Source organism: Miscanthus floridulus, chromosome 14 (assembly GCF_019320115.1).
Source record: "Miscanthus floridulus cultivar M001 chromosome 14, ASM1932011v1, whole genome shotgun sequence".
Taxonomy (NCBI): Eukaryota; Viridiplantae; Streptophyta; class Magnoliopsida; order Poales; family Poaceae; genus Miscanthus; species Miscanthus floridulus.
The window spans coordinates 22,434,985-22,448,741 of NC_089593.1; positions in this window are offsets into that span (position 1 = coordinate 22,434,985).

Consider the following 13,757-nt stretch of genomic DNA (forward strand, 5'->3'; position numbering starts at 1 on the left):
TGCTTTCTTTGGTCGTGTTGTCATCAATCACCAAAAAGGGGGAGATTGTAAGGAAAAGGACCTAGGCCCATTTACTTTGGATTTTGGTGTTCGATGACTAACACAACCAAATTGGACTAATGATTGCAAAGTGTTTATTTTGTAGTTCAATAGGATGCAAGACGTGACTTGGACGAAAGCGCATGATGATCGATGATCAACACCTTAAGCAAGACTTAGGAGCACAAGAAAAGACCCAAGATATCAAGCAAAGTCCAAGCATGAAGATAGGAACCAAGCCGTACGCAAGATCATGAAGAAATGAGCTCGTAGAGGCGACCCGAACGCTGGAACCAGACGCTGGTGTCTGGCAGTCGAGACGATCGGACGCTGGACCAGTGGCTCGGTAGACTGGTGACCGGACATTAGACGGTGGCTCGGCTCGGGACGACCGGACGCGGACTGGTGGCTCTGCAGTCGGGATGACCAGACACTGGACCAGACGCAGGCCGAAACTGACCGGACATAGGGAAGCAGCATCCAATCAAGTACAAAGAGGTTCTAGAACGTGAAACTACGACCGGACGTGTCCGGTGGCAGGTGACCGGATGCTGGCAGCATTCAATCAGTGGTTCGCGGTTCACGATCGGGACGGCCAGACGCGTCCGGTCAGGACGACTTCAGCGTCCGGTCAGTAGCAGAAAAGCGGGATTCGTCCCCAACAGCTACTTTTCTCCATGGGGCTTATAAATAGACCCCCAACCGGCCATTTGGAAAGTGTGGAGCTGAGGAAACATACCAATGTGTTGATCACCATTTTTAGTGATCTACTTCATAGTGCTTAGTGATTCATCAGGTGATTAGCGTAGGTGCTTTGCAAAGTGCTTAGGTTGATTAGACCACCCTTATGCACTTGCTCTAGGTTTAGGCCTAGTGTTTAGTGAGGTTTGCATACCTCTTACACTCGGTGCTTGCAAGCACCATTGTTGTACATCGGAGGGGCTTGAAGTCTTGCGAGATCACACCAACCACGTTGTGTGGTGTGGCCGCCACCATGTACCGGAGGGAACAAGGCCCGTGATGTTTTCAGCCGGAAGCTTGATAGTAAAGACGGCAGGGAGCATCCGGGAGAGACTTGTCGGAAGGCACGTCGGAGACCCACTTGCGCGTGGGGAAGGCCCAAGGCTATCCACGGAGTATCCGACCGGGAGCTTGGCCCTTGTGAGGGGCTCCAATGAGGACTAGGGGGAAGCTTGCGCGCTTTCTCGATCCCTCGGTAAAAATACCGGTCGTCGACGGGAGTTTGCATATCTCTACCTTGCTCTTTAACTTCCGCATTTACATTGTTTACATACTTGTTTTTGCGGTAGAGATAGCAACTCACTAGCAAAAACCATAGTTGCACATTTAGATAGTTCATCTATTGCGTAGGTTTTGCTTGAGTTAGAAAAAGAGGCCATAGTTTTGAGTTGAAGTTTTTAAGTTGCCTAATTCACCCCCCCCTTAGGCGTCACGGTCCCTTCAATCCATTAGAGTCAAATCTACGGGGGTCTTATGTGCCCTAGAGACCAATTTTTTGATCGAGGTGGATGCAAATTCTAGTGTGCCCAACATATAATTGGGCCTCTTTGTCCCTTTTAGCACAAAGAAAAAATATAATAATAAAGAAAATAATCAAAAAACCTAAGATCTTGTGTGGGGCCATAATTTGGGTGTACATGCTTGCAAAAAAATATTTGAATCCATTTGGACATAGGCGGTACATACCTGCTTTACAAACCTATAGAAATCATCTCATGTTACAATACTAAACATCTAGGTTCCCAAGGTTTCTTTGGTTAATGTGCATTCCGATGTCGTATTGGTCTTAATTTTTCTCAGGCTTGCATGTGCCATGGGTGAAGGAACCACCAAGTTTGGGATTTTTCTGAGATGGTTTGATACTTTCTGCTGTTTAATTGAATTTCAGCGCGACGTCACCGATTAATTAGAGGTTCAACTGAGCCTACCCCAAAATGATCCGGAATGGTGCCAAAATTTTCCACGGGGTCTTATATGCCCTAGGGAACAATTTTTGGTTGGGTGGATGCAAAATTCTAGTGTGCCAACATGTAATTGAGCCTCTTTTGTCCCTTTTAGCACAAAGAAAAATATAATAATAAAGAAAATGATAAAAAACCTAAGATCTTGTGTGGGGCATAATTTGGGTGTACATGCTTGCAAAATTTTTTTGAAGCCATTTGGACATAGGCGGTACATACCTGCTCATAAACCTATAGAAGACGTCTCATGTTACAATGACTAAACACCTAGGTTCCCAAGGTTCGTATGGTTCATATGCATTCCGGTGTTGTATTAGTCTCAAACTTTTTCTCAAGCTTGCACATGCCATGGGTGAAGGAACCTCCAAGTTTTGGATTTTTCTGAGATGGTTTGGTACTTTCTGCTGTTAAATTGAATTTTCGCGCGACGTCACCAATTAATTAGAGGTTGAACTGAGCCTACCTCTGAAATGATCCAAATGGTGCCAAACTTTTCCACAAGGTATCATGGCCCTAGGGACCAATTTTTGGTCGAGGTGGATGTAAAATTCTAGTTTGTCCAACATGTAATTGGGCCTCTTTTGTCCCATCTAGCAGAAAGAAAAATATAAAATAAAGAGATTGAACATAAAAACTAAGATCTTGTGTGGGGCCATAATTTGGATGTACATGCTTGCAAAAAACATTCAGCCATTTGGACATAGGTGCAATAGGAATATAAATGTGTGAATTTATTCATTTTAAAAAGGGAAAAGATTATAGTATAATCATCACTTTCGGTTTCACAAAACTAGCAGTGATGGGCCCAAAACTGATAGTGATGACAAGTATCAACTGTCGGTTTCCTTATTTGACAAGCCGACAGTGATACCTTTATTTTTTAAAATCAAAATCAAAAAAATTGTGCCGAGCCATCGCGTTTGAGCGTGTGTCTCAGGGTCTAGAGTGCGCGGCATTAACCGCTACGGTAGTCTAGGGAGTTCGTTAGTGTTTTATGTATTTTTTTTCTTTTTTTATCCTGTTTAAACACACTATTTAAATTAGAAAATAAAAAACAAAAAAGTTTGGCCCACCTGGACTTTGAACGTGGGTCTTGGGTTGATAGTGCACGGCCTTAACAGCTACGGTAGTGTAGGGAGTTAGTTAGGTTTAGTTTTTTTGTTTTTTATCCTGTTCTAACGCACTATTAAATTATAAAATAAAAAACTAAAAAGTTTGGACCGCCTGGCATTCGACATGGGTCTCAGGGTTGAGGTGCGCGGCCTTAACCGCTGCGGTAGTGTATGGAGTTTGTTAGGTTTAGGTTCTTTTAGTTTTTCTCATGTTCTAATGCACTATTAAATTATAAAATAAAAAAATAAAAAGGTTTGGCTCACATGGGATTCGAACGCGTGTCGTGGGGTCGAGAGTGCGCGGCCTTAACCGCAATGCTAGGATAGGGAGTTCGTTAGTATAGGTTCTCTTTTTTGTTTTTAACCTTTTAAACAAACCGGTAGTAGAGTTGCATATCACTGCCGTTTTGGCCTTTGGCATCGGCAGTGAGCTACATCATCACTATCGATTTGTCGTTGGTAATGGCAGTGATGTGCCACACGTATATAGCCCGATGGCGGCGGGGTGAAATTTTTCTAAGTCATTTGAACCCCCACGCCATCCACTTCCTCAAGCTGACAGAGCACCGCTACCCCCTGCCGCCACTGTTCGCCACCCCTGCGCCACCATCCGTGGCCCGAGCGCCCTCCCTCTTCTTCACACGCGATGTCCGTGCATCCCCATGCAGCCCACAGTAGCGAGGAAGACGCGTGACGCCATCCTCCACCCCGGCGTCCACCACCCCATGGTCCTCCATGCCGGTGTCCCCCACCCCTGACCCCTCATGACCAGCAGCGTCCCCAACCGATAGGGTGAGCGCCTCCCTACACTGCGCCCCTTAGGTGTTTAACGGATTGCCACTAATCAACGTTGTCGTTCCAGTCACACCCCGCCGTCGTCTTCCTCCACGTCACGGAGCTCCACCGCCACCCATGCCACCGTCCACAGCCGTCGCATCATCCTCTTCTTCAACGCCCAACGCAATACCTGCCACTCCAGCGCCCTCTTCTTCCTCGACACTGTTGGAGCACCACCACCACCCACGTCTATGGTACTCCATGACTAGGCCGTGTCCCCACCGCCATGCCTGCATCTCCCAAGACCGAGGCCCTCAGGAGCGCGCAGAGAGCTGCTACCCGCCCCACCCACAGGTGAGTGTGTCTGGCACTACCCCTTAGGTGTTCGTTGAAATGCCGTGAGGATGACAATAGCCTACTTATCCCATTTTCTCTAGATTTCGTGTTAGAAACACTTTAAATTTCCTTAGTAGCAAATGTTCTTTGATCTATGGCGAACAAATTAGCTTAAAACACTATGGTTATTTGAAGCATGGTTGAATACATACTAGTGCTCAAACATACATTGAAATGAGTTAGATGTTTGAAATTCATGATTTAGTTGTGTTGGAAATTAAAGTTTGAATATTGAATATAGTCTACAACTTTGCTCGATACACTAAACTTAGCTTGCTTGGTCTACAACATGTTTGAATGACATAGCACTATCAACCTAATTTGGTTAAATGTATAGGCAACCATGGCATGGTGTGTAGTGCATGTTGGTCGGGTGCCTCGGATCTACCTGAGCTGGGAAGATTGCTATGCTCAAGTCAATCAATACCTAGGTAATTGTTACAAAAAATACAACACAGAAGCTGAAGCTTTGAGGGCCTACTATGGTCCAATGAGTGCAAACCATGGCCATCCACGAGTACGTGTTCTCTACTCTTATTTTTATTCTTGTTTTTTGTAGTTACGATTATTCGTTAACTAGAGTTCTGTGATTGCAGGCAACCATTTTGTCTTCATTGTTGTCGATATTAAAAGAAATCAAATCAAGGTGTGGGACTCGAAGAAAAAGCCACTTTCTTGCTCGATCCCCTAGTCGAAGTGCTTAATGCATAAGCGAACCTAATAATATATTATTTTTGAATCACACATAGCATATTCTAATGTTGCCCCCTTTTCACACTTTATAATGTGGCACAGTTTCCAGGTAGGAATGGTCGGTGGGACGAAAGTCCCATTCTAGGTTGCACCAATGCAATTGGAGACCCTAGACCAGCCGGTGAGAAATAATGAATACGGGTTCTACATAATGTGGGCAATGCTTCGCTACCTCAGCATAAAATCAAAGGCAGCAGATGCTTTGGTGTGTATAATCCCTATTTCATTTATATTTGTTAATTCAACAAAACGATCTACTTATTTCTCTAACATTTCTGCCTTGCGAAACCATTTTTTAATGACAACACTGAAAGGATCAAGATGCCCAAGAGGGGGGGGGTGAATTGGGCTAATTCTAAATTTCTTGCAATAATCAAATCCTACGGATAGCCCAATTAACCCCTTGTGCCTAGAAAAGTGTTTATCTCAAATTAATGCACAACAACCTCTCAACCTAAGTTCCAAACTTACTCTAGCAAGCAATTCTTATGGGAAATAAAAACAAGTATTGAATTGCTCAAAGTAAATGCTCAAAGTAAGTGCTCAAAGTAAATAGAGAGAGAAAGGAACGCGGTGATGTTTTGCCGAGGTATCGGAGAGTCACCACTCCCCACTAGTCCTCGTTGGAGCACCCGCGCAAGGGTGTAGCTCCCCCTTGATCCGCGCAAGGATCAAGTGCTCTCTACGGGTTGATTCTTCGACACTCCGTCGCGGCGAATCACCCAAAACCGCTCACAACTTGAGTTGGGTCACCCACAAGCTCCGCCGGGTGAACACCAAACTCCCAATCACCACCAAGCCATCTAGGTGATGGCGATCACCAAGAGTAACAAGCATGAACTCTCACTTGACCACGCGAAGCCTAATGAGAAGATGGATGCACACTTTGCTACTCTTGATTTGCTAGTGAGGCTACTCTCTTGGATTCTCAAATCACAAACACCTCACTAGGACCTTGCTCTTCTTGGCACTCACAAACATGTTTCTCAGCTATTGGAATGAGCAAAAGATACTCCACTCACGAGTGGAGCTTCTATTTATAAGCCAGCCTGAAAAACGAACCGTTATGAGCTTCTGCGGGATGACCGGACGCTCCGGTCGTGATGATCGGACGCTCTGGTCAGTTCAACCCACGAATCAGTTTTCAAGTGATGACCGGACGCTGTCAGGGTCCAGTCAGTACCGACCGGACGCGTCCGGTCGCCCTTGGATGCTTACTGTAAACGACCGGACGCTGGATACACAGGGTCCGGTCACACTGACCGGACGCGTCCGGTCACTCTTTTTCAAGTCTGGACCCTTACTGGAGTCGACCGGACGCTGACCCTCAGCATCCGGTCACATGACCTCCCAGCGTCCGGTCACACCAGACTTGATCTTCACAGTCAAATGAACTGACCGGACCCTGCGGCCAGCGTCCGGTCGCACCGGAGCCAGCGTCCGATCAGTATTTGACCCTCCATTCACTTCTAACTTCTGAACATATGTGAATAAAGTTTGCTCCAAAGGATCTTAGGCATTCATAGGAGCTACCTAGAGCTAGTTTTAACAAGTGTGCACCACACCTAACTCACTAGACTCAACTAGGTCAAGCTACCCATTCATACCCCCCTTCATAGTATGGCCAAAGGAAAAACAAAGTCCTAAACTACTCTAAGTGTCTCTCCAACTCCAATCGACACTTAGAACTAGTTATCCTTAACCTTGTCGTCCATCCTTTGAAATCCGAAACGATTTCCATCATAGGGGCATGACAACCTCGATTGCCCAATCGATCTTCATTACCATGACCTAACTTAATTGTCTCTGCAAAACACACATTAGTCATAGTAATCTTGTATTGACATTAATCACCAAAATCCAACTAGGGGCCTAGATGCTTTCAATCTCCCCCTTTTTGGTGATTGATGACAATACCACCTCGAGTATGTTATGGAGTGAGGTTTTTGACGGGCTTGGTTCATATAAGCTTTTGTCAATAAGAACAAAAGAGTTAGTCAAGCTTATATGACCCAAGCCAAAACAATGTACTCAAAGGATATGAATTGAGCATGAGTACCAATAACAAAGCTCATTTGCTTCGAAGTGTAAACGCGGAAGCAAAAGCAAATGAGCATTCCATAAGTGATATGACATAGAGATAAAGCAAAGTAGAAGTCACACATGTCAAATATCACAACCACGTAGATAGCACTATCACATATAAATAAGAATATGCATGAAAGTAAACACACGAATGCATAAGTAATAGTGTATCACACAAATAAAACTCCAAAAGTATATAATAAGCTAATACTAGATAACTAGCTCCCCCTGAAACTCGCTCCCCCTAAGTCTACATACTCAAACCCTCTCCCCCTTTGGCGTCAAACACCAAAACCTAGGGGTCAGACGGCGGGGCTGCAGCGGACGAGTCGGGCGCTGAAGTACGTGGAGCAAGATGGAACTGGGTGCCATCATCATCTGACCCTGAGCTCTGAACTGACTGACCCTCTGAAGTAGGAAGTGTCGCTGAAGCGGTCTGGGTCTGAGCTGGTGCTGCCTGTGAAGCTGCAAGTATGTCTGTCGTAGGATCTGACGAGGCGACAGACGAGGGGAGCCTCTGAGTAGTCATGATAGCTGGAGCTACTGTAGACGGACCGGTAGTATGCATGTGAGGTGGAGTAGGCATGCCGGTCAACTCACTGAATGATGCTCCAAGACTCCTGGAGACTGACGACTCAGGTACGAATAGTGAGGACGTCTGCTCTGGTGAGAAACCCGTGTGATAAGGAGTGAACTGCGGGGCTACACCAGGTGAAGCTAACCACTGGGACACCTGTACAGGAGGTGAAGGAAACTGAGCTGGAGGCTGTCCCTGACTCTGAAGCCCGATGGGCTGTACTGCTGGAGTCGTCGAAGTGGTAGGAGGCTGTGCAAGCTGGGGCGAAGTCTGTGGCAGTGGGATCCCAATGGCTATCACTACATGCTGCATGAATCCCATGAGCTGCTACTGCATAAGTAACTGCTGGTGCTGAAGGAGCTGCAGCTGCCGCTGAAACTCGTCCTGACGAGCCTGAAACTGTGCGAAGTTCGTAGCTGTCTCCTGTGCCTATCATGTCTGATCCTTCTGCATCCGCTCAAGAATAGCGATGAGAGCGGGGTCTGTCTGTAGAGCAGGTGGAGCAGAACTGGAGCTACCTGCCTCTGCATCGTGTCTGCATGGAGGCATCTGAGGTATAGGCTGGTAGTCATCGTCGGAGCTGTCACTGTACTCACTCACCTCCTGTTGTGCCTCTAGCTCTGCCTCCTCAGTGGCTGCAATCCCTCTGATGATCTCGTCCTGCTGAGCTGCGGACTCTGGCACGTCGGGACGACGGCTAGGCTGTCTGGGTGCTGGAGGAGTGGCGTGTCTGATCCTCTATGACAGGTTGTAAGCTGGGAACTCCGTAGTGGCACCTGTATACTCATCCATCATGCCAGGGGGCTTATCAATCACAACTCTGCAGATGAGAAACGTGATCCAGTGAGCATAGGAAAGCTGCCTGCGACCCTTGAATCCCTCAGCTATAGTATCCTCCATCTCTGAAAGAAGGAGGTCCCAGATGTCAAACACTGTCATCTGCATGATGGCATTGAGAAGCCAGAGCTGTAAGCGAGTCAGGCCCTCCCTGTATCCCAACCTAGGAAGCAATGTCCTCCTGATGATGGCCTCTAGTATCCTCGCTGTAGGAGTCAAGTCACTGGGGTTCCTGCTTGACCCCTCACCAAACGGCTCCTTGAAGCAATGGCGCACTAAGTCTATAGGGGGCACCAACCCTCCATGAGGACACCTAGGAGGCTCCTGATGTCCATAGCAAACCTCATGCATCCTTACAGGCTGCTCCTGTAGTCTCAGTATCTCTCTGGCCCTGCTACTCGTCACTCTATAGTCTTTGCCGTTGAAGGCAAAGTGAATGAATCTATGATGAGGATCGATGTAGAGCGAGGCATAAAACTGACGAACCAAAGAAGGTACATATATCCCTGTCCGTCCAATCAGATCTGACAGTCTTGGCAAATATGACAAGTATTGCCGAATGCCCTCTCTGGCTGCTGCCACAATGGACTCTATCGGACAGACCCTCTATGATCTGAACACTACCCCACTGTTTAGATATGCATTGTAGAAATCCTCCTGCAGTGGCGTGTAGAACCCCTCAGCTGCTCTCTCATCCCTCCTCGGAGGAAACCAAACCTCAAACTCAACAAACCGCAGCTGCTGAACCTGCCTGGCTGTAGCGGCCCTCAAGTCGAGGTGAACCACTGGAGGCGGACCCTGTGGTCTGGGTGGAGGGCGTGAACCCCTGCGCTGTGTAGCTGGCCTCGGTGGAACTGTAGCACTGGTACGACTCGAGCGGCGTAGCTGAGGTGCCGGCTCAGTCTCTTGACTCTCCTGAGTCTCCTGGGCTGGCTGAGGCTCTGCTGGTGGAGGCTGCTGCTGTGCTGACGGACCCTCCTCAATGGCAACCCGTCGTCCTACAAGCGTGGCAGTCCTAGCTGGACTACCGTGACGACGCTCAACCTCCTCAATCGCAGCTCTGACTGCGGGTGAAACTGGCTGATCTGCAATGACAACTCCGCTACGGGTGCCACCTCTCTCGGCACGCTCTGCGGCCTCTGCAATAGCTGCTGCTCTAGCTGTCTCTGCGTCGGGGTACTTCCGCTTCTTGGATGTTACTTGCTTGGTTGATTTGCCCTTGGATCCGGCTGGCTGACAAGGCGGGGGCCTCCGATCATCATCGCCTGGGCCACCACCAACATTCTTGGTGCGAGCCATCTGAGCTGACAAGATGGTGAACTGCCGCTGATGGAGATCAACTGTCAATACTGCCGCTTTCGAGGCTTGGCCTCGATCCTTACTCGCGAGCTTGGCTCCGAGTTGACTGCCAACTGCCAATTGAACCACAACGGAACCGACTCGCTGCACGATAGAATAGATGGATATACAAATAAATACCATATATCTAATAGATGCGAAACCCTAATAGAGAAAGCAATGTAGATGCGAAATTGAATCGAGTGGCTTTCTACCTGACGAACAGCGATCTGAGAAGAGATAAGATATCACGTGGGGGATCCTCGGAACCGGGCTAGGGTTAGGTCAAACGCCCTGAATGCAATGGGAAATCAGTGCATTTAGAATTTATCTAGATCACAATTGGAGATCAAGATTGAAACGTAGAACTCGCCTTACCAAACAATGGGAGGATAGGGCAAGAGCACTTGGTGAAGATTTATAGCTTTGGCACCGATGGAACGACGAGCTTGGGCGCGAGGAGGCCGGCGAGGAGCTGAGTAGGCTTGGTGGCGCGTGCGACGAGCCGCGAGGCTTGGTGGTGCGCTAGGCCGGGGCGCTAGGCTTGGCTGCAGGGCACGGGGAGGCTGCGGCGCGGCTGGGCAGAGGCACGGAGGCGCGGGCGCGAGGTGAGGCGCGAGGAGGCGGTGGCGCAACCGTGCGACGGCTCGGCGAGGCAGCGGCGGCGCGGCTTGGTGGCGCGTGGGCTAGGGCACGGCTGCGGTTCGGGCTTAGATCAAGGAAGAAGAAAAACAAGGTTCGGATAAATAGCCCCCAAAATGCGACAGAAAAGGAAACGGGAAAAGAGACTTGAAGTCGCGCGAGATCCACTGACCGGACGCTCCGGTGGTAGCGACCGGACGCTACCACCCAGCGTCCGGTCGATTCCAGAGAGGTCCAAATCCTCTGGAATCGGGACCGGACCCGTCCGGTGGTCCATGACCGGACGCAGGCAGGGTCCGGTCAGTACAATTTGATCTTCCTCCAATCGACCGGACGCTGAACTCTTTCTGACCGGACGCACAGACGCAGCGTCCGGTCACTCCTTCAACAGCAGTTCACCTCCTGTGAACTGACCGGACGCTAGACAGCAGCGTTCGGTGCAGCGTCCGATGCACCTTTTCCAGCAAATCTTCAAACTTCCTTCGCGCTGCCTGTTCCTAATCTAGTCCCAACTTAAATAAGATCCAAATAAACACCAATTGGGACTGATGTGAGTGACCTCTCTCAAACCCTCATATTTTTCAAAGTATTTTGCCTTAGGCTATAATTCTTTTTAAGAAATAAGCAACAAGAGGGCAAATGGAACAAAACGACAAAACACTAATCATGCATATGTAATGCTTGTAAGCAAATCTAGTTGCTTGTCAAGTTTGATCCAAGGTTAAGCTTCTTCACACGCTTTTCGGCGGTTATCTTAACCATGTTAGACAAGCCCTATATGCATTTCCACAAATTAAACATGTTGTATATTACAATGAATGCAAGGGACAACACAAGCTCAATTTTTTGTGAAGTTACTAAAATCAAGTACATTGAGCTCGTTCCGCAATCTACAAAATGTAGCTTCATCTAGCGGTTTAGTGAAGATATCCGCTAATTGATCTTCGGATCTTACACCTTCTAGTGATATATTATTTTTAGCCACATGATCTCTTAGAAAGTGATGGTAGCTATCTATATGCTTGGTGCGAGAGTGTTGAACCGGATTATTTGCAAGTTTCACCGCACTTTCATTGTCACACAAAAGAGGTACTTTCTCTAGAACTACTCCATAGTCTAGTAAAGTTTGTTTCATGTATAATATTTGTGCACAACAAGCACCCGCGGCAATGTATTCCGCTTCGGCGGTGGACAAAGCCACACTATTTGTTTCTTGGAGGACCAAGACACAAGTGATCTACCAAGCAAATGGCACCCTTCGGATGTGCTCTTCTATCAACTTTGCATCCGGCGTAATCCGAATCGGAATAGCCAATTAATTCAAATAAAGCTCCTTTGGGATACCAAAGGCCAATGCTTGGCGTGTGCTTAAGATACCTAAGGATTCTTTTTAACGGCAATTAAATGTGTTTCCTTAGGACTAGCTTGAAACCTAGCACACATATACACACTAAACATGATGTCGGGCCTAGATGCGGTTAAAATATAAACAAGCTACCAATCATAGAACGGTAGAGAGTTTGATCAACCGAGTTACCTCCCTCATCTAGGTCGAGATGTCCCATTGGTAGGCATTGGGGTCTTGATTGGCTTACATTCATCCATCTTGAATCTCTTGAGAAGGTCTTTTGTGTATTTCTCTTGAGAGATGAAGATGCCTTCTTTCATTTGCTTGACTTGAAAACCAAGAAAGAATGTAAGCTCCCCAATCATTGACATCTCGAACTCCTTAGACATCAATTCACCAAATTCTTTGCATGAGTCTTCATTTGATGATCCAAAGATAATATCATCAACATATACTTGACAAATGAAGATATGCCCATCAAGCTTCTTGGTGAATAGTGTGGTGTCGACCTTCCCAATGGTGAAGCCCTTCTCAATAAGGAAATCCCGAAGGTGCTCATACCAAGCTCTTGGGGCTTGCTTAAGCCCATATAGTGCCTTGGACAACCTAAAAACATGATTAGGATATCTAGGGTCTTCAAACTCGGGAGGTTGATCAACATAGACTAGTTCATTAATAAAGCCATTTAAGAATGCACTTTTCACATCCATTTGATATAGTTTCATTTCATGATGTGATGCATATGCAAGAAGGATACGGATGGCTTCTAATCTTGCAACCGGTGCAAAGGTTTCTCCAAAATCTAAACCTTCAACTTGAGAGAACCCTTTGCCACTAGTCTTGCCTTGTTCCTCACAACAACACCTTGATCATCTTGCTTGTTGCGGAACACCCACTTTGTTCCAATCACTCTTGCACCTTTTGGTCGCTCTTCAAGATTCCATACTTCATTACGAGTGAAGTTGTTCAACTCTTCATGCATGGCATTATCCAATCTGGATCTTTTAGAGCTTCTTCTACCTTGGTAGGCTCATAGCAAGAGACAAAAGAGTGATGAGCAATAAATGAGGTAAGTTTTTGAGATCTAGTCATCACCCCCTTTGTTGGACTCCCTATGATGAGATCTTGTGGATGATCTTGTAGGAGAGGAGTATTTCTTCTATTGGCCACTTGAGGAGGAGGTTGTGGAGCATCAACATCTTGTGCTTGTACCACCATTTGCTCATGGGAGACATGAGTATCTTCATTTTCTACTCTCCCAACTTTTTCACCATCTTGTGGTACATTTGATGAAGAAGGTTGGTTAATGACTTGTACATCATCTTCATCATCTTTTGGCTTGATGTCTCCCACCGGAATATTCTTCATAGCCTCCCTCAATGGTTCATCACCTACATCATCAAGATTCTCATGTGCTCCTTGGGAGCCGTTAGATTCATCAAATTCCACATCATATGTTTCTTCAACCAAGTCGGTGGCATGATTAAATACTCTATATGCTTTGGACTTCAATGAGTAACCAACAAGAAAACCTATATCACAATGCCTTTGAAACTTCCCTAGGTGTTGCCGCTTCTTGTAGATGTAGCACTTGCAACCAAACACCCTAAAGAAGGAGACGTCCGGCTTCTTCCCATTGAGCAACTCATATGGTGTCTTGATAAGGAACTTTTGAAGAAATAGGCGGTTGGATGCATAACATGCGGTGTTGATTGCTTCCACCCATAGAGCTTCGGGGGTGTTGTACTCATCTAGCATTGTCCTTGCAAGAGTGATTAAAGTCCGGTTCTTCCTCTCAACTACACCATTTTGTTGAGGAGTATAGGTTGCGGAGACTTCATGTTTGATTCCAACTTCATCACAATAAGCTT